We start from the raw sequence: 21,689 nt of genomic DNA on the forward strand, positions 1-21,689 counted from the left end.
GGTTCACAAATACATTTTCCCATTCTTCCATCAGCTATGAAGGTGAGGAAGACATAGCTGTAATTTTGACCTTGCTGTCCTTTGATCTTTTCCTCTCAGTTTTAATACTGAAATCACAAGCACATACATTCTTTGCTTGCCTGCTGCTCTTAGCATTTTACAAAGAGTACCTATGACTCATAAATAAGGCTAAGATTTTGTCACAGATATTTTTAGTAAAAGTCAGGGAGCAGTCTCCAGCAATAAAGAAAATTCACGGAAGCTGTGACCTGTCCCTGACTTTTACTAAAAATATCTGTGACAAAATGGGGATCTGTGGGTCCTCAGACTGTGCAGCGGGGCAGCTGAGCAACAGCTAGGATCTCTGGGGGCCCACTACATATGGTGCTAAGATGCCATCAGTGATCTACAGTGATGAGATGGTAGAAATAGAAGTGGAGGTTGTGATTTTTTTCTTACTAGGTTCAAAAAGGTTCACCTAACCCTTTGTGTTCCCCCTTCACTATTCTGGATGTTTTCATGGCATTGGCTGGGTCGTTCTTCATACACTCTGTTCAACAGGATTACTGCTACGTTGTCACCCAGTCAAAAGCAATGGAGATGGAAAAGATGGAAACTGGACCATTCATTCCATTTACTTGCCGTTGTATGGTTGTGCCCTACATTTTCTTAAGATTTGGTCTGCCCAACACTTCCTACGCCATTTGTGGCAGCTCTTTACAAGTTCAGTGTTTAGAATGGCCATTGCTTGACATTCTTGTCTTTCTCCTGTGCACAGGAACATCAGAGGAGGGGGAGGGATTGGCAGGAGGTGGTAATCAGGGGCTATAGATTTTTCTTTTTTTGAATCATATATATACACCCAACGTGAATGGCTCGGATTGGCTAGTGATTGTCCCTTTGCTGGGCTCCATTTAAATGGCTACAACCTTCACCTGAAACTATAAAAATGCCTATTTGTGGGAAAAAACTGTCTAGGTTAGCCACCAAAGGAGTCTTGTTGGACAGCTTATATGTAGCTCTTCCACAGACATGAAATGGATAGCTGGACTCAATTTGCCCGTAAATACCTTCTTCATGTCTCCTTCTCTTCAGACTCAAAAGAAAATATATGGCCCTTTTGACAAGCATGTATCCTCCACCCAGGGCTCTCAGTGGCATGTGGTGTTTTAAAAACACATCTGCACACACACAGAACAAAAATAAATCGCTCCACTGGCCATTAACTGCTCTTCCTTGGCATATCTCGCAGTCATTAATGTGCCTCAGACATGCACATAATGAACAAATGACTTGACAGCAAATAAATGCCCTTTCACTGGTGTCTCCGAGAGAGCTGCTTGTTCACAGAAGAACACAAGAGAAATGGTCTTGTTGACCAGAAAGTGCACCCAGTTGCCTGAGAGAAGACGAGAAGGTTAGTTGCCTTTGTGGCTTTTTGCGTCTCTAAACATTAAACAGAAAAAAGAACCACATGCTCTTTTATATATGATAGTGCCTTTTGGATTAAAGCCATCCTGATGCTGGCAGTGCAGTGACTACAATAAAAAAGAGAGGCCACCATGTGCTCAGTAATGACTCAGGCTAGATTTGGGCGTAGAAAGGTTGGGCTAGGAAACAAGGACGCATTACGCTATATGTTAAAAGTAAATTCACTTCCATATGGATGGTTATCAGAGAGGGAGCAAAAAGCACTGCAGTTTAACATTTGGTAACATCTCTAGTAGTAAGAGCAAAGAGGCTGGCAATCAATAGACTTGTATTCTATTCTCAACTCTGCCAATGGCTCACTGTGTGCGCTTGGGCCACTTCTCTGTGTCCCCACTGTAATAGGGAAAATATTATAGTACCTTCCTTTGTAAAATGAGGTGAGATCCTCAGATAAGGCTATGTAAATTCAAGGTATTACTTTCTCAGCCTTTAAGAGTACAACACCTACCCTTAGTATTGGCCCTAATACTGTGACACCACTGGGTCTGACCCCATAAGTATGCACTTCTGGTCAACATCACGTGTTCACCAGATGACTAATACTGAGAGACCAACCCTTCCCCCTTTTCGCCCTGTCTCACAGGCTGATGTTAGTGTTCTTTGTTAAGGCCTTTTCTTAAACTGAGCTTTTGAAAACATTGTTTGCAAAAATAAACCTTTATAATGAATGTTGCTCAGGGCTCTTCCCTTTTTTCCTTAAGAAATAAGGAAGCCCTCCAGGGCAGGGGTCAAACCCAAGAGGATTTTATGAAAGCCTCAAAATTAGAGCTAGTCAAAACAGAATTTCCATTCTATAGGAAATGCCTACATTTTGAAATTTCCTTTTTGGTCCCAAATCAGAACAAAAAGTAGAAATTTCCCACAAAAAAGAAATTTCCCCAGATTTTTGTTTTCTATATATTAAAATGTACTTAACCAAAGGTTTCATTTTTGATAAGGGTGAAGCACTTCATTTTGACTTTAGCATTTTGGCTAATATAGAATATAATATATAAAAAGTCATAACACTAGAGTCTAAATGAAGCACTTTGACCTTAACAGACCAGAACACTTTGATGATATTTTTCATCAAAATTTTGACTTATCAGTACATACCCACCAAATGTTTAAATTTCTGAAATCTCTATTTTCCTGCTGAAAACTCTCATCTGAAAATTTCCAACCAGTTCTATTCTAAATTCCTGCTATTTAGATTTTGGATCTAGTTTTCTTTGGCAGGGTCTTATGGTTGGGTAAAAGTCACAGTGAATGCCAGATGGCATCACATGGGCTCAAGGAAACACAGGACCCTAACAAAGTTGAGTGGATTTTGTTGTGAAGACACATCAACGTATTTCTTAGATTTGGGCTGAACGTGTCAATTCCCTAGGAACACTGTCAGAGCTAAAAGGAGGAAATGACAGGTATGTTGACTAATCTTCCCCACTTTTGCTTCCTGAGGTTTTGAGTTGCACTTGACCCAGCCACCTGTAAGATGTACTCATACCCTTTGTGGATGATCAAAATGAGCTGGAGGATGCTTGGCTCATTTAATAACATGGATTGTTGTGCCTTACATCATGATGGCAAACAGCAAATACTGCTCAAACATGCTCAGGGTCACGCTCAGCCTTGCCAGTGATGACTGTCCTATCTTGAACGTCCTGTTTTCAGGGAAAGTTATTGAGGTGGCCTTGCTACATTTGGATTCCAGAGATTTCTCCAGGTTCGGGCTGGTATGGGATTGTGTGGTGTTTATGCAAATACTGATTTTCTCCTTCTAGTGATGGACAAGGGTAATGTGTACATGATCCTACTAGTTTTTTATACCAATGTGCTTGATACTGTGAGGCCTAAGGGGGGAAAAATAGATTCTGATGGAGTTTTTTCTGAGAGGATTTACTGAGGAGGAAGCCAGTTTCAGCTCTTCTGTGTGAAGGAATATAATATCAACAGCACAAAACACATCTCACAGTTCAGCATGATTGTCAGTCCCTACTCCAGAGTATTTAGAGGGTATTAACTCACTGAAGGTATTAATCCTTTTCTTCAACAGTGAAAGATATAACATGACACAATACAATTCTGCATGATGTGCATATTCTTTCCTGATAAGTATATTTGAAGGCACCCAACATTTTAAGGAAAATAACTTGTTTTAATTCTTCCTCCTTCTAACGTTTCTATGTGAAAAGGTAACAAAGCAAAGAAGGGCAGGGGAATGGGAGAGAACAGCTCAGTAATCGCACTGATGTCTGAACCAAGGGACAATAGAGCAGAAATGCAAGCAGTGGGCACCAAAGACTCGATGTTCTCATTAAACACTTGGTGACTTTTTTTCCATTAAAGGTTTAAGCTTTTCTTCTGTTTCTGCACTGGAAAAAAGAATGTTAGCGGGAAAATCAAAGTGAAAGTATTTCCTAATGGAAATTAGATCAATGGTGCACTGCTAATTTTTGCTGTTGTATTTTCCTGTGTAACACAATGGTAAATCTACACAGATTTGGAATTAGCCAGTCCTAATATTTCAGAAGCAGAAAATTATTTCTAGATACACAAAATACTGTACACATGAAACTGTAACTCCATTTTCTGATTAATCCTGCAAAAGGTACAAACTTCCAGGAGGAGTATTGCTTAAGGTAATTCAGCACCTTAACCACTCTGGTGATGAATGCATTAGAAATTCTTACGTTAGACAGGCAATTAGATAAGTATTTCTGAGGCTCGTTGATCTATAGTCTATTACAGTGGAAACTTCTTGTTTTATTTTCACCGAACAAGTGCACTATAACTGGATTGTAATTAAAAGCTGGGGAGGGGCGTTCTATTTTTCTTCCATATAAATGGGGCTTCACTCCATCTGAGCTCAGTAGAAACAGGCTCTAGTTCAGTAATATTTTAATTTCCTGCTTCTGAAAGGAGGCACTTACATGAGCCAGGTATAGTGGAGGCAGGCTCTGTGCACGGTTCCTCAGACACAGCTTTGCCAAATTACTTCAGTCCCAGTCTGTACCTCCTATTGTTTCAATCCTGGGCCTCTTTGGAGCACAGATTGACATTCATACTATTGTGAGGTGGTTTTTTGTAATGCGAACAAATGGGGACTGTAATGAGACCAAATTCATTTTCTTTTGGGACTTGAGCCAGCATTTAAACTCCTGTCAGGCTAATGACTAACACGCTAACCCAGAACTCTACCTACCAACCTTTCTATTGTGCTGTTCTTTCATGGTTCAGCCTGGGCAACCCTCCCATAAAAGATATGCCTGAAACAAAACCCTGGGTCCAAATAGTGCCAGACTTTATAATGATCCAAACCAAAATTCCCAGATTCAAGCTGCTCCACCATCCTGATCTTTGGGAAAGTTTGATTCCAGGTCCAGAATCCAAATTTAGCAGTTCAGGCTCATCTCTGTGTCACACCAAACAAACTAAGTGCTTGCTTCTGGAGACTTTATTTGGGCAAAACTCTGAGGACATTCAGCACGAGTTGTCCCCCACGCCTGCAGGATTTGGCCTGAAATTAAACATTCCATGCTGCAAATGCTGTTAATCCTTGATAAACCCACTTGTCACCTTTGCAAATGTTAACGTCTAAGCTTCTGCAGTTACAGCCATTGGTATATGGTGCATCATTTTATAAGTTGAAAAATATTAAAATTTAAACATTTTATGGGCCAAATTCTCTGCTGGCACAATTGTGCAGCTCTATTGAAGTCAGGGGTGCTACCTGAATCTACACCATCAACGAATTTGGCCCTACACATTATATAAATCCCCACCTCAGATTTATGGTTATATATTCATTTGGGCTCTGAGTACCATGTATATAAAATAAACACCTCCCCAGCATGTAATATTCCACTAGTAACAGAAAGGTTCTTCTTGGAACCAATGCCTCAAATGCAAATATATCATGAAGACAATGGGGTTCTATCTGGAACTCTGGAAAACTGATGGGCAGAAGTGTTAAATTTGATTGTCAGGTTTGAATAAACCCACAACCCAAAGCAAAACTCAATCTAAACTACCAAATCTCACCTGGATTTGCGTTCAACCTCTAGGTGCTACACCCCACTGCACATGTGCTCTGCCTTATAATGTTTGTCTTTAATGGTGCCTTTAGCCTGTCAGAACATTGCGACAAAGAACTATTAACTGGTTTGGCACTGATCTTCCACCGTAAGATGCGATAAAGCGATTTATGGATATAATTAATAAAGCCATGATCTTTTATAATTTCAGCGGGAAGCCATAAATCAGTCCCCCAAGGTCACCCCAGAATCAGCCCATTGTCACTCTAAAGGTCTGCAAACATTTTGGCAAATCTGTTCTGCATTTTGATTTTGACAGGGAATTAAAAGGAGATTATACCCAGAACCGGGCAAATTCATGAGTTTACAGGTTACATACATTTTACTCAACTAATGCAGAAATACAGATCTTCAGTACACATATCTTCACAACCTCTCACCCTAACATGCAAAATCTTAATTAGCATCAGGTTCAGGTTATTAATTATTATTATTGCAACATTTCTGTGCTTGAGATGCTTTAATGTTCCTTCAAATTCACAACTTCCTGTAGTCTAATTTCTTACTAAGTTCACAGCTCAGTTTAAAGAAGACAGTTTCAAATACAAATTCCCTGCCACAGACCTATTACACATGCCAAGATTACCATTGCCTCCTGCACTAAAATTTGAACACAAAATTTCCAAGTTGCTTCTAGCTCCATGGAAACTGTCAAAAGAGGACAGAAGCATTATTGTTACTAGAAGCAACTCAGTAAGGATCTGCTAAACCAATACTCTAGTATTCTCTGGGGATAAAACAGCAGCCAAAATGTTATCTGCATCTTTTCAGAGGGCATGTTGGACACAGGTCCCTCCCCTCACCTGGCAGTTACAGTAGCATTAGATACATTGAGAAGTGGACTACAGTCATTCAACGTATAGAAATGTGACGTGGTTACAAAAAAGGAAATAAAAAGTTTCCAGACTCCATGTGTGAAATCATGTTGGGCCAGATTTTCAACTCAATCTAAACTACCAAAGTGTAGTGTAGTGTATAATAGAAGCACATGTTCCTCTTTACAGAGTATTTAGATGCTTGCTTGGTTGAAGTGCTGTTCTAATCTGAAATGTGACTATAACAATGGCATAGTAAGGCTCCATGATTTTTTGTCTTTCATTGACTACATGTTAAGTAGTCACCTTACAAATGAGGGTGGGTTTTTTAACTGCCAACTCTGCAAACCCAACCTAAGCTCTGAGAGCCAAGCTGGTGTCTTTCCTTACAAGCATCATCACAAATAATCAAGGCAAATGCTGCCTTCATGCACAGTTGTGTAACCTTGTTGAGGTCAGTGGGTTTGGACACTGGATTTTCTCTTAGGAAGCAACCCCTTTCCCTGCATCCCTTTCTCAAATACATAATCCTTGTTTGTGTCAGCAGTCCCATTGACCTCATTGGAACAATTTACCAAGGCTTGTGGTGGATTCTCCATCACCGGCCATTTTGAAATCATGTTTGGATTTTCCCCCCTAAAAGAGAGGCTCTGGTTCAAACTGGAATGATTTCAGGGAAGTTCTGTGGCCTGTGTCATGCAGAAGGTTAGCCTAGATGATCACAGTGGTCACTTCTGGCCTTAGAATCTATTCGTCTAACTCTCATGGGTAAGGTTTGCAAGATTGGCCCCAGAGTCCCTTTTTATAGTTGAACCAAATCTTGTTTTTCAGCCTCTTTGACTGAAAGGTGTTATAGAAGCATGTGAATAATTGTTAGGCTAACCCCAGACAAGACAGGATGTTGGCTGGAACTTATCCATTGCTGTGAAACAAAAACGCAAAAGAAAAAATATATTCCAGCTTTTCGTAATAAAAAAATGACAGTCCTGCTTGGCTCTACCCAGTGCTATAAGTCAATTTCATTAGAACTAAAATACACAGTAAAAGTGTAGTCATCACACTGAGGTTCTGTAGAGTTAATGGGACTAATCTAACCAACCAGCAAGAGAGCTCAGTGCTGCTACAGCAGAGCAAATCCATCATGTCGTGAGTTTATTGATCTGCCTTCCTCGCTGATTCACAGGCATCAAGTAAACGTTGATTAGTTTATTTTATAAAGAATTTTTGAGAAAATTTTCAAACTTTTTAGGTTAGTCTTTCTAAAATGCTCCAATCAAGGCCCAGTTTGTCCAGCCGGGATTAGGACAGGAAGGGGACTCTCTCATGTGGTACTCTCTGTTTCTGGTGGTTGGGCTGATGGAGGAGTAGTGGTCAGAGCGTGGGTGGGACCAGGTGGATGCACATCACCCTCATTCTGGGCCCGTGGAAATGTGTTAGAAAAAAATTACAGCTGCTGACTGTATTATCCGCCCTGTGTAGCCTCCAGCAGAGATCCTGGGGGCAGCAGAAACCAGAGGAGTCTCTGAAGCTGTGTTGTCAGGAAGGTGGGAGTTTAGTGGGGGGCATAGTCATGGTGGAGGCACAGAATACTCATGAATGTGGCCCTGGCATCCTATGGATCTCCTGGGACCACCAAGTTTATGGACAACCTTGATGATAGGGCAATGCAGGGGATCCCTTCAAGAGAATCTCTGGGGTGATCTTCTCCTCTATCGTCTTCTCCCATGGGTTTTACCATGGGACTGGATGATCTGATAGACATTATTCCAGTACCCGTCTGACATCACCCTGGCCTGGAAAATGTGGGGGCCACCATCTGGAATGTCACAAACCTGACAGAAATACAGCAATTAGTTTCAAGAAGACTATGCAAATGAGAAGAAGTGCTGGCTTCGAAATCACTCTGTCTTATGTAACTACTGTTGAAGGTGCATTCTTAGTTTATCAAGACACTGTACTTGGGAAGACACTTGAACTTAATTGGGCTGTTCTTGACATTAGGGTTCCACATATTTCTCTCATGCGTGCCAAGCTCTAGCAACAGCACTGTTCCATGCAAAAAGACTTTCTGCTCATTGATCTCCCCCTTCCCACATGAAAAGGGGCACCAATGCTTCTGTCTATCCCTATCCCTAGGCTCTAATAAGCACTTCACATAGCGAGAGGTGGAAAGCCAGGAGTAGGCTGGGGAGACGGCTGTAGGGATGTACATTATCCACACCCTTGCACTCAGCAGAACGGCTGTAGGAAAGTTAATACATCCAGAGTATGTTCCTGCAAAGGCTTCTCCGTGCTGTAGCATTCCCATAAATAGGGTTTCCAAGGGCAAGCAAGAGCTGGGTCAGATTCTAAGGCGGCCCAGAACTAATGTGGAGGATTCTGTATGGACAGCCAAAGGGATCCACTAGATCTGTGGTATGGAACCCCTGGTTTCATCCATGGGGAAGGGGAAACAAGTCCCCTATCCCTGATGAAAAGATGCAGTGGAATCTCTACAAAGGTGACATCATTGAATTTTCTGGCCCCTCTGCGGAGTGCACTCTGGCCCAATGGTCATTAGTTACTATGTCATATAGCGCCTGTCAGCAGGTGCCTTTCCCAGGCTGCTCTAAAGCAAACACGCACACTGCCAAGTCAATGACTTAACCCCTTTCTGGGTTTTGGTTTTATTAATGAAGAAACAAACAAACGATAACAGAACTGAAGTTCAGCTCAAGCCTTCTCCCCATTTTTGGTTTCTCTTACGGTTTCTGCTTCAGGGCAACCCATTCCCCGAGGAGCCATCCCCAGTCCTTTATGTCTAGAGAAGGAAATGAGCCACCTGCCCAGGGAGAGAGCAAAAGCCACTTACCTCTTTCTCAGCAAGATAACAGGAGTCTCAGTCAAACAAATCCTGTTGCTGGTCCATAGTGGGCATGTACACTCTTACTTTGTCTACATCTGATTTTGATAGATATGCTATAGTAGGAATACCCTAACCTGAGAGAAGCATTGTGCACACTGGAAGGAACAGATTCACTAGAAACGGTCAATTTATTTGTTGTGAACACATTATTTATTGGATTGGTCTTTTTTCCTGTTCTTGAATTGCTGTGATTTTTACTCATTTCTTTGACAAAATATTCCCAAAACAATTAAATAACAAACACCCAACAGACAGCTCTCAGAAAAAGACCTCCACCAAATATTTGATAGTAGGGAGTCTTTACTCAACTAAGGGACTTGTACAATTTCATTGTCCAACCAGAGAAAAATCCAGTACCATATTATGCCACCTTTACTCTCAATTGCACTGATCTGGTGAGTAAGAACAGCACAATTTGGATGTCAACAAATAAATAAATAATATAAAGTGGTACATGAAGTGGTTTTACAAATCATTTATCCATAATAGCACGTGGGTGTTATTTACAAAATAGGTAAAGACATGTAGATGATAACAATATATGATTTGTATTAGTCATCAAGAACAGCTTATAAACAGATTACCAGTCAAATGCTCAGCTGCCATAAACCAGCATAGCTATGGAGCAACACTTATTTACTCCCACTGAGAAACCGGTCCAAACATGTAATGACAAAGCATCTAAAATCAGATTTTAAAAAACAGTCAAGACAAAGTTTGCATGTGCCCATAATGTATTTTTTCTTACTAGCTGCATCAGAAGCAAGAACTCCCCTTCCCGTCTCCCACATACGTACAGAAGAATTTAAATAGGAACAAAGCTTATGTACATCAATCTATACCAATATCCAAAGAAGCTATTTACACCCTCATTGAGTTCCCTGTAGTAATACAGGCCACCACACAGATCACAGATGCTGACCATATATTCCAAAACAGAGGTAACGTGTAGGTCATGCTGTGACCTACAAAAAATATATGAAGCCGTTCAAAAGGGAACTGCTCACAGAGAAGCCTGTGAATATGGCATGAATGTCACTGGGTCAGTAAAGCTAGCCAGTGAAACTGGACGGGTGTCTACTTACTATTCAATTGCACTAGTGAAGTGCTTATTAGCTATTCTTTTAAATGAAATTGTACAGTTAAAGTTTTACAGCTTAATTAATTAATGCAATCACTCTTTTAGCTATAAATTGCTGAACACTGTCTGCAAATTTAGCTGTTCCTATATATGTGTAAAATTAGTTCCAGACTAATAAAAATAATCTGACACTGAGGCTTTTGTTATTTAGTGGAATTATATATTTTCTCCTACTAAAAAAGGAATCATGAAAAATATGGCAGATTTTACTGGCGGATCATGCAAAAATAACAATTCAGTGTGTCTCTGATCAATGCCAGAGGCAGAAAACATCAATACAACAGCAGTTCAAATATAAAATGAGTGACTTGTCTATGAATGACACAAAAGTATGGTAACCTAGGAACAAAAAATATGTTCCTGGATCAGAGAAATAATAGGAAGCTAATTGCCTACTATCAGTGTAGGTTCTTATATGGCCCTCATCACTCTACAACAAATACATGCATAACAATAATAAAATAAAGAAATTATTATAATAATAATTTCTACCTAACACCTGTGATCCTAGGACCTCTAAGGATTTTAGAAATAATAGTTAAGACTTACAGAGAAGAATCTGGGAAGTAATATTATATCCATTTTAAAGAAAAGTGGTTCAGTGAATTTTAGCAAATCAGTGACAAAGTAGGGATGGAACCAAGGAGTCTGGTATCCCAATATTATTGCTTCGTGCTAATTAATACCAACAGTACTAGTTCGGAACATGGATCCAATATGTTCTGTGCACAAAGCATTCAATTGTAGCCTGACGTTAAATTATTTACTTTACTGTCTTGTAATTTTATTTATGCATTCTTATTTCTCAGCACCATAGTGGCTTTACCCCTTCTTTCTCACATGTGAGGCCCAATTCTGCAACCTTTGCTCACATGAGTAGTTTTTACCTCACCTTAATACTACCAGAAAAGCTTGTCCACCATTTGTGGAGTTTGATTCAGCATATTTTTATCCGAATCTTTAGGCCTGACTCTGCTCTCAACCCAGTGTAAACCAGGCATAACTCCATTGCAATGGATGGAGTTACACCAGAGGTGAAAGTAATTTAAAAGATTTACCGGTACTCCGAAGTCCTGAGCGGGGGGGCGTGGCCTCAACCGGAAGAGGCATGGCCTCAACCAGAAGAGGCGGGCCTTTAAATACCCAGGCCCTTTAAATCAAGATTTAAAGGCCCCAGGGCTCCGGCTGCGGCTGGGAGCCCTGGGGCCTTTAAATCACCCCCAGAGCTACCAGCTGCAGAGGCGGCTGGGAGCCCCGGGACTCAGGGATGATTTTAAGGGCCCCAGGCTCCAGCCACCGCTATCACAGTGGAGCTCTGGGCCCTTTAAATCACTACCAGAGCCCGCTGCCAGTACCCCTGGCGCTCCGGCAGCGGGGCTCGGGTGGCACTTTAAAGGTCCCAGGGCTCCAGCTGCTGCGGGGAGCCCCGGGCCCTTTAAAATGCCAGCCTGGAGAAGCCGGTCCGGTCCGGCACAGCGTATTGGCTCTTGCTGGTATGCCGTATTGGACTGTACCGGCTTACTTTCATCTCTGAGTTACACTAGAGTAAAACTGAGGCAAATCAGAAAAGAAGCCAGCCTCCATTATGTCAGTAAGTTAGCAACCGCAGCTATTTTAGAGTCAGACCATGCAGCTGCAAAGGTTAGCTGAGGAAGAGATGAAAGCACAAAGTGTGGTAAAAACTTTCAAACAAAAATGTCACAGGTTCAGTCGTTCAATCAAAAGAACTTGAGCTTTTACAATTCAAGGTAAGTTTAACTTTTCACTTTATTTAGTTCACTCATTATGATTTCTCTCTAAACAAAGCTGAGATTCTCATGCAACTGCCCACAGACGTTTTTCCCCTTTAGAGTTTCACTTTCCAGGGTGACAATAAGACATCTTTCTTGATCCCAGTCCACGTAACATAAGGCATAAGCCTTTATCTTAGATATTCAAGGAAATCATAGTAAACATAATTTCAGTAGTGTTCAAAATGAAGATTGAGAAATGAAGCATTGATACTAAACAGAAATTAGAGCATATTAGCTCATTTGGGAAAATGAAGGCTACCAAGTTAGGCAGACTGAAAATGGAAAGCAATGTGCATTTTACCCTTAGTTATTCTAAATAATTTTAATTCAAAATATTTAATTGCTCTTGGCCAGCAATTTTATTTTCTATAAAATGAACTCAAAACAATTTTGTAAATTATAAATTTAGGAAAGAACTAGCATAATGCAATGTCTGTCCTTTCCAACAGATGATCTCCAGTAAAGGTGGATGAATTATTATTCCATTTAAAGTTATATTTGTAACAAAATTAGCCCCTTTTGGATTACCCAATTTTGAGATGTATTCATTATTTCTAAATATTTGACAAATAGTTTATAGGAATAATTTTCATCTTTTGGATCATTCATTAATTTGTTCCTTTTTTCCACGTTCCTGTTACTGGTTTATTCTTTTCTTTTGTGATTGGTTACCTAAATGATATGGCTTTATTTATGCTCCCAGATTGGATTACCATTATTTTCTATTATGATTTTTTAGATGAATGAAAAATTATTAAAAAAATTTGTAAAATTTGAGGATTTGTGACGTTCTCTCAATTCTTCATCAACCAGCTAAACACTCATAGATTAAACAAATATGATTCCGCAAATTGTGGTGAACTGTGATCAATGCTTTTATTCATGAAGAGATTTGAACTTTTCATCTTTTTTACTAGTCGACTATCCCAGCTGTTAGCTAGATCAAGGTCCCAAATTGTGTGCTTAATTCTGCACTATCCCTTGTGTCATCATTTAATCCTGCTTTGCATAGGTGTAAAAATACCACAGTTCTGATTTGGTAGCATTCAGTTTTACCAACTCCTGTGATTTTATCATAAGGCTTGCGATATTTGGAGTTTTTCTTAAAGACCCAGCTCCTGGAGGCAAGTGATTATGTGAGAATCTCAGCTTTCATTAAAAAATATACTAAATGTTTCTAACCCTAGTGGATATGGAGAAAAGCCAGAAAATGTGACCTGAGAGAGCGTCCTCAGGAAATTGAAAGAATCCAAAATGAATTTTTCTGTTAATATCACGATTTTTAAGCCAATTTCGTATTTTGGGGCGGGGTCTGAAAGATTTTTGGACAATTCTGACAGTATTGAGCATTCCATCACCACTTTGCTCAGGTTTAAATGTTGACTAAAGGGACCCCGCCATGGAGAATCCAGCCACGAAGTTGTAAAAGATAAACATGTTAAAAACCAACATGGGGCCAGATCTTCAGCTGGTATAAATTAACAGAGTGGTTTCACCATCTTGGGATGTGGCCCAATACCTTGATGTAAGGAATTCTGTTTTAAGTTCAATGAAAACAATTACCTTGTCGATTTAAGCATTCTCATGCTTGTCTTGAAACCCAAATATGGCAAAAGTATGTCCATGAATCAGAATGTGAAAGTGAGCAGAAATCAAAGTAACATTGACAAGTCAGCTCGCATTGTGCACTTCTGGATTACACAAAGTCAACAGAAAGCACACATGTGAACAATGAAGCCAAGAGATGATCAAATAGATGGTTTCTGCTGTGGAGAGGAGAAATTATTGTTAGCATTCTCAAGCTACTTAGCTTTCATCTCTTCAGTTTTGTTCTTTATTGTACAAAAGAAATCTGACTGTACTGAACACTTATGAAGGAGATGTATACCACATGTGTCATTGAAATAACAAGTATCACATCTTTTATGTTAATTTCTTTTGGTCCTATGAGCCTTCCAATTGCGTGTTGTGACAGGTAGAAAATAAAAATGAAGTCAATCAATAAAATGAATGCTAATATAGAAAATTATAACTAAAAGTAGGATGGAAGCTCTGCAAGGAAGCTGTAATATGGCCATTTGCTTTTCATTTGGATGCAAATATTTTATGATGCCAATTTAGATTAGATTCTACAAGATGGAGACTTACTTAAAATGTCTAGTTTTTCTGCAATGATTCCTGCTCTCTCATCTTGCTGGATGTTCACAGCTGAACACCAGCAAGTCAAGACCATGTGAGAGGAGGGGGCATAACATTTAGTTCAGCCATAGATAAAATTATGTGCTAGAACTCTTTGTAAATAACATATGGGGTTATTGTGGCATATGAGCGGGACAGCCACCAACATACCAAGGCGAGGTACTACCAGTAGGTACTGGTGAGACCTCATCTGGAATACTGTGTGCAATTCTGGTCTCCCATGGTTAAGAAAGATGAATTCAAACTGGAAGAGGTGCAGAGAAGGGCTTCTGGGATGATTGGAGGAATGGAAAATGTACCTTAAAGGGAGGAATCTCAAGGAGCTTGGCTTGTTTAGCCTAACCAAACAAAGGCTGAGGGGAGATACGATTGCTCTCTACCAATACATCAGAGGGACACCTCCCAGGGCGGGAGAGGAGTTTATACAAGTTAAATGCCAATGCTGACACAAGAACAAATGGATATAAACGGATAATCAGCAGTTTAGGCTTGAAATTAGATGAAGGTTTCTAACCATAAGAGGAGTGAAGTTTGGGAACAGCCTTCCAAGGGAAGCAGTGCGGACAAAAAACCTAACTTCTTTCAAGACTGAATTTGATAAGGTTTATGGAGGGGATAGTATGATGAGATTGTCTACAATGGCATGTGACCCATTGGCAACTGCTAGTAGCAAGTATCGCCAACAGCCAGAGATGATACACTAGATGAGGAGGGCACCGAGTTACAGAGAATTCTTTCCCAGGTATCTGGCTGGTACTCTTTCCCACATGCTCAGGGTTCAAATGATCACCATATTTGGGATTGGGAAGGAATTTTTCCCCAGGTCAGATTGGTAGAGACCCTGGTGGTTTTTCATCTTCCTCTGCAGCATGGGTCACTTTCTGGTTTAAAATAGAGTAAATGGTGGATTCTCTGTAACTTGAAGTATTTAAAACATGATTTGAGGACTTCAGAAAGTCATCCAGAGGTTATGGGTCTATTACAGGAGGGGTGGGTGAAGGTCTGTGGCCTGCGATGTGCAGGAGGTCAGACTAAATGAGCAAAATGTTCCCTTCTGGTCTTAAAGTTCTGAGTCTATGAGATAGTGCTGGATGTCCCCAGTCCTAACAAGCAGGAGCTGCTACAGCTTGAACCAAAGAGGAAAGTCTCATTAACTATGACTGTAACAGACTCATGTCCTCTGTGGATCAAGCACAGTGGCAGACTTTTAACACATGTTCACCAGTGGGTTACATAGACTCGAGCCAAGTAGCTGAGGAAATGCAAAAGATGCACTGACCCAATGGGAACTGCAGGAATTTGTTCACAGCATGAAAAAGACTCTGTCTCTGGGAGCACCAGGGCATCCACTGCTAGTGAGTTCCGAGAAGGCGCACATCCCTATCCCCTTCCTGTGTCTCTGAGGTGGCCAGCATTTATATGGGGCTTTGCCAGAGTAAGTGCTGAAGAATCAGACTTTTCACTGGTGTCTTGTATTATAATATCCCCAACATGCTAGGATCCAATCTCAACCCACTTTAAGATAAAACACATTGAAATGATTGTGATGTCACAAAGGGGCCATATTCGGTTCACAGGAGCAAAGCCTGAGTAAAAGGGCTTTTTTCAAGGCATCTACCGGCGTGATGAGTGTTTCCCCTTAACACACAACAAGGGACCAGTAGAACCTGGGATGTGGCTGCTACTAACACGTATGGAAGAAGAGGAGGATGCAACCCACCGAGATGTGAATTTGTGTCTTCCCTGTTCCCAGGCCGTACTTTCTCCATATCCCTGGCCTGCCCACATTCCACTCTCACAGCAGGGACTGGCAGAATTCCCATACATGGTATCTCTGCCTGGGCCTCATTGTAGCAGAAACATGAGATTTGTGTTGCAATTGGAGCCTTGAAAGCTAATGAAGAGAGGCCGAGATTTGTCTCAATATTTATACAAGACAATGGTTGTGGGTTCAGATTATTTCATTCCTTTGACAACTGTATTAATCATTTCAGAATCAAGAGCAAATCTGGTCTTGCCTGCAAAGCTATTTGACTGAAGTCCCATGTGCAAGGCCATGATTCACTGTGTCCTTCCCTCCTCCCCCTGCCAGTTGGGCGATGGGATTGTAAGGGTCAAGTCCAAGAACCCCGGGGGGAGAACAAGAAACGTGTCAAGAACTGCTGTGTTTGGGGAGGGATTATGGGAAGCAGTGGCTAGAGATGGGCAGTTGGTGTTATTCCTCACCCAGGGTGAGTGTAAAGATGGAGATATCCTGATTCTCAAGTTATCCCCACAGAGCTCTCTGTCAGCTTAAAGCTGCTAGTACTCCACACCACGTGACACTGGAAAGTATGCAGTAAACATAGCGTTAGCATTTCATCCTGTTCCTGGGGTCCCCATTGTCTGCATGCCCTCTGCAGATGCAAGTTTGGCAGTGTCATAAATATAAAGGGAAGGGTAACCACCTTTCTGTATACAGTGCTATAAAATCCCTCCTGGCCAGAGGCAAAACCCTTTCACCTGTAAAGGGTTAAGAAGCTAAGGTAACCTCTCTGGCACCTGACCCAAAATGACCAATGAAGGGACAAGATACTTTCAAATCTGGAGCAGGGGGGTGGGGGGCGGAACAAAGGGTTCTGTCTGTCTGTGTGATACTTTTGCCGGGAACAGTCAGGAATGCAGCCTTACAACTCCTGTAAAGTTAGTAAGTAATCTAGCAAGAACATGCGTTAGATTTTCTTTTGTTTAATGGCTGGTAAAATAAGCTGTGTCTTTTTGTAACTTAAGGTTTTGCCTAGAGGGGATTCTCTATATTTTTAATCTGACTACCCTGTAAGGTATTTACCATCCTGATTTTACAGAGGTGATTCTTTTACCTTTTCTTTCATTAAAATTCTTCTTTTAAGAACCTGATTGCTTTTTCATTGTTCTTAAGATCCAAGGGTTTGGGGTCTGTGTTCACCTGTACAAATTGGTGAGGATTCTTATCAAGCCTTCCCCAGAAAAGGGGGTATAGGGCTTGGGGGAATATTTTGGGGGAAGACGTCTCTAAGTGGTCTCTTTCTCTGTTTTTTATTTGAAACGCTTGGTGGTGGCAGCATACGGTTCAAGGACAAGGCAAAGTTTGTACCTTGGAGAAGTTTTTAACCTAAGCTGGTAAGAATAAGCTTGGGGGTCTTTCATGCGGGTCTCCACATCTGTACCCTAGAGTTCAGAGTGGGGAAGGAAACTTGACAGGCAGCATTGTTCAAACTGCACATGCCGTTTCACCTGGTTCACCTGCTAGACTGCAGCATTCCCCCGGGTGAACTAAGCAGAGTCAGTTTATGAATCATCCTCTGAAATTACATGTTTATTGGTTACCCTTAAGAGCATGCTCTGGACACATTACTCCACACTCAGTGTGTCACAGGAAGAATAATTTTCCACGTACTAGCCCCAGCTAGGGAGATTATCTTCAAGCAAATCAAACTAGATGCAAATCAAAATAAATTAAGATTGTTTTACCAACCCCCATGTCAGTGTGTAAAACAAATGGTGAATACACAAGCTCTGTAACAGTTAGCACTTTTCTGTGCTTTCTGTGTTCAATCGCTCTGTACACACTAGCTGACTAGTCCTCACAGCAGTTCTCCCAGTAAATTTGTCATTGTTATCTGCCCATTTCACAGGCAGCAGAGTTCATGAGATAACCAAAGCCACAGATGGAGCTGGTGTCAGTTCAGGGATTAGAATTTCCTTTTTTACTAATTTCTAGGCTTAAACCACTGGACCACATTGGTCCGCTAATAGGCTTGATTCTGCTCTCATTTACACTGATGTAAATCAGGAGTGACTCCATTATACTGGGAGTGAAACCAGAGTTAGATCCATTGACTTCATTAGAGTTATACCGGATTTAAACCAGCGTTATTAGGATCAGAATCTAGCCTATTATCTTTTTATGGTAAGAGGAGTGTTTTTATGCATTTGTAAACTGTAATATTAACTGGATAAAAGGAATAAAGGGAAAAGGATGGGTAATAGAAACCAAAACCTGAAAATGACTCTGGCATCATACTGTCAGTAGAGTTACACAGTGTTTCTCTGACTTGAATACTATGAAGTCAGTTATCCTTTGTAATAACAATGGAGAAATTATGCATCCCCTTTCCAGCTGCATTAAAGTTTTGATAATAATAAAAGGTCAAGATGGTTCCACCATGCATTTATAAATGATAATAGCCTGTTGTTTGTTCTGTACAACCACATTCTAGTACTGCACCAGTGTTATCTTCCCATTAAGTAGAGGCTAAAACAAAAGAGAGTAGGATAACAGAAGACCTGTGTTTAAAAGCTTACTGAGCGAGAAATAACCACTGGAAACAGAAAGACAGTATGACCAGAGGCCACTGAAAGATGCTGGGGCAAATTCAGCCAAAGGCAGTTACCTATTGTTTGTATTGTAATAGCAGCTAGAGATCCCAGTCAGGGTTGTGTTGGGCACTGCAGAAACAAGTGGACAAATTCAACTCCAAGGCCAGGGCCAGCCTCAACCAGTGTAGACCCTTGCAGAATAGCCAAGCCAGCAAGTCCAACAGGAGGGAGGTTGCAGCGATGGAGAGCTCCAGAGGATCCACTTATAGGTGGTGGAGTTCCAAAAGTCAACAAGGCTGTCCTGGGAAAGGGTATGGTCAGATGCATCAAGTCAGCAACTCCGCTCAGCCACCTCTGCTGGGGGGATTCCCACGAATTTCCCAACAAAGATGAAGTTGCCCATTCCTATTGGAAACACCTCTTGCTCTCCCCTGAGGGTGAATCTCCCAGAGGTGCAGACTCACCCCCTTTAAAGATGGGATTGATTCTGGCTCAGTGGGTGCAACATCCATTGACTTAATTGCACGTGCTTGTGCCAGGGCTGAATTTAGTCCCCAGATCCATTTACATGACACTCACTTTTTAGTCCCAATGCCAAATCACTGCAAGCTACGTTACTATATACATATGAGTTCACCCACACCAGGTGTAAACCTACTGAAGTCAATGGAATTACCATGGATTTACACCAGCATAAGAGAAATCAGAATTTGGGCAGGCATGTAAATCATGTCAACATTTAGAGCACAGCTGATTTTGGCCTGGCGTTTGTACACTGGTGGAATGAACACACAACAGCAGGCCTGAACAATGGGAATTTTGCCTGAGCCAGGATTGAAGGATCAAATCCAGTATTATTGGACAAAATGGACCCTATGTGACACTAACATGCTTCCCAGAGTTCAAGCTGTTCATGGAGTGTACATCAAGGCAGAATCTAGCACAATGAATGCAGGGCATTTAGAAAGGAGAATCTGACCTTTCCTGGTACAATGGTGCATGGGACATTTCTGAGTGCAAATCCATAGGTTTAAAAATATGGTTTGACATTTTTTCTCCCAAGATCTTAATTTAAACTTTTAATATCTATACCTAGAGCTATCTATGCATCCATCCCCAGGCCATAAGGTATATGTTCAGTATCTTATATCCATTTATATTAATGGAAACAAATTAGTATTTAGTGCCATAAAACAGACCAAATGCATGATATAGGTCTATCCTAAGTGCCATAATGAAACCAAGGGACAATAATTCAGTAACTGAAGAATAAATCTTACACCACCCCAACTGGAATGTTTCTTCCATTACTTGCAGTGAAAACAGCACATGTACTGTACATACAAAGACATGCAGCTCAATGTGTGAGTATATTTATACACATACACACACCCCTCTTCCATAACAACAAGATCTATATAGAAACATTTTTAAAAAGACAGTCTAAAAATGAAAGCTCACACAAAGCCACAGCAAAACAAAATAGGTAAATCTGTGCTGCAAACAAAATTAATCAGAGTGGCTCCTTCTACACTGCTCTTGGCTTAGCTGCACTTACTACCCCAAATGCTATTTCACTAAGGCCCAACCCCAGTATCTGGGAGTTACTGAGGCTCAGCCTAAGCCCTTTGAAAAAATACATTCCTTTTTTTTTGATTAACAACCATCTTCAGTGCATCCCATTTTGTAACAGCAAAGGAAAGAAGATGACAAATAAAAAAAGGGATTTGAGGGGTGTTTAGAGCATGAGGTTAGCTAAGATGAATTCCTGGAATATTGTTTTACTAAGACTGCTCCTAATCAGCCCACCTGCTCCTCTCTCCATCTTTCTATATTTCCAGCTCTCTCACTCCATCCCTCCCATCTCTCCCTCTCTCCAGCCCCCATGCTCTCTCTAATAGCTCAGATGGAAGTCATTGTTTCACAGACATAATAAAGATACTCAGAGCAACCGGATCAGAAAATACATCATCAGCGTGAGAATAATGACCCTCCGCCACAACCATTAATAACAGCAATAAAGGCAGTGCTGGCTCTGCTGCTCACCATGTCGAAACCAGGAGAAGATGCTGAAAGGCGAGGGATGTGCAAGCTGAATCCATTTTCCCTGTTACTGAGGCTGCTTCAAAGCCCAACATCAGCAGCTGCTGGGATTTCCCCCCCTCCCTCCGCCGGCCCTCTGCTTGGTGATGCTGAGGATGTAAACCACCCACCCACCCAGAGCAGCAGCAGCAGCAGCAGCCAGCCACCTCCCTCCTAGGAGGAGGAGGAGGGTGATGAGCTCAGTGAGCGAGAGCCTGGAATTGCAGAAGGCACTGCTGCTCCCTCCTCCCTCCCCAGCTGCAGCGCTGAGCTCTCTCTAGGCGCCATGGCAACAGCCATAAAAGATGGAGGGAAAAGGAGGAGATGGGGGAGGGAAGAGCAGGGAGAGACTGAGGCTTATTCCCAGAAGCTGCTTCAGCCAAGGGAGGAACACTTCAGTGGCCATTACAGCTAATCAAAAAGGGCGAAGCTTGCCCTAGGCTAAGCAGGGCCCCCTATAGATGCTAAAGGTCCCATTTCAGAGAGCTTCCTTAGCTGAGTCAGCAGGGCTGACAGGTGTGAGCTTGTCAAGGGCATGAATCCCTCACGTCAGGAGGGGACAGTGGGCATTTGCCTGCCCACAACAAGCTGTTCTGCACTGGGAAATGCAGGTGATGAGGGTGCAGCAGAGGAGGCCAGCGGGAAAAGGCAGCCTTGCAAAGGTTAAATGGAAGGACGTGAAGAGTGGTGAGGAGCTGGCAATTTCATTAAGCCAATGAACCGAGCCACAACTATTGAAACATACACAGCGAGAGACAACCTGTAAGACATCTAGTGTAACAAAGTCAGGCTGGACAGCTGCAAGAGGGTCCTCATAGTGGGTCCCAGAAAGTGGGCAGGCACCCCTCC

The 21,689-nt window shown here is 41.6% G+C and overlaps 1 protein-coding gene across 3 annotated transcripts in view; it reads right to left on the reverse strand.

Moving 5' to 3' along the window:
* Positions 1-20,944, reverse strand: part of JAKMIP2 (janus kinase and microtubule interacting protein 2) — a 107,009-nt gene extending 86,065 nt beyond the window's left edge. For 2 of the 3 annotated variants that reach the window (XM_043553036.1, XM_007054354.3), the window contains exon 1: positions 20,805-20,944. The gene's annotated coding sequence lies outside the window, so the exon portion shown is untranslated. The remainder of the gene's footprint in view (positions 1-20,804) is intronic. The other variant, XM_043553035.1, reaches the window with a different exon arrangement.
* Between the last annotated feature and the right edge of the window lie 745 nt (positions 20,945-21,689).

Source organism: Chelonia mydas, chromosome 8 (genome assembly GCF_015237465.2).
Source record: "Chelonia mydas isolate rCheMyd1 chromosome 8, rCheMyd1.pri.v2, whole genome shotgun sequence".
Lineage (NCBI taxonomy): Eukaryota > Metazoa > Chordata > Testudines > Cheloniidae > Chelonia > Chelonia mydas.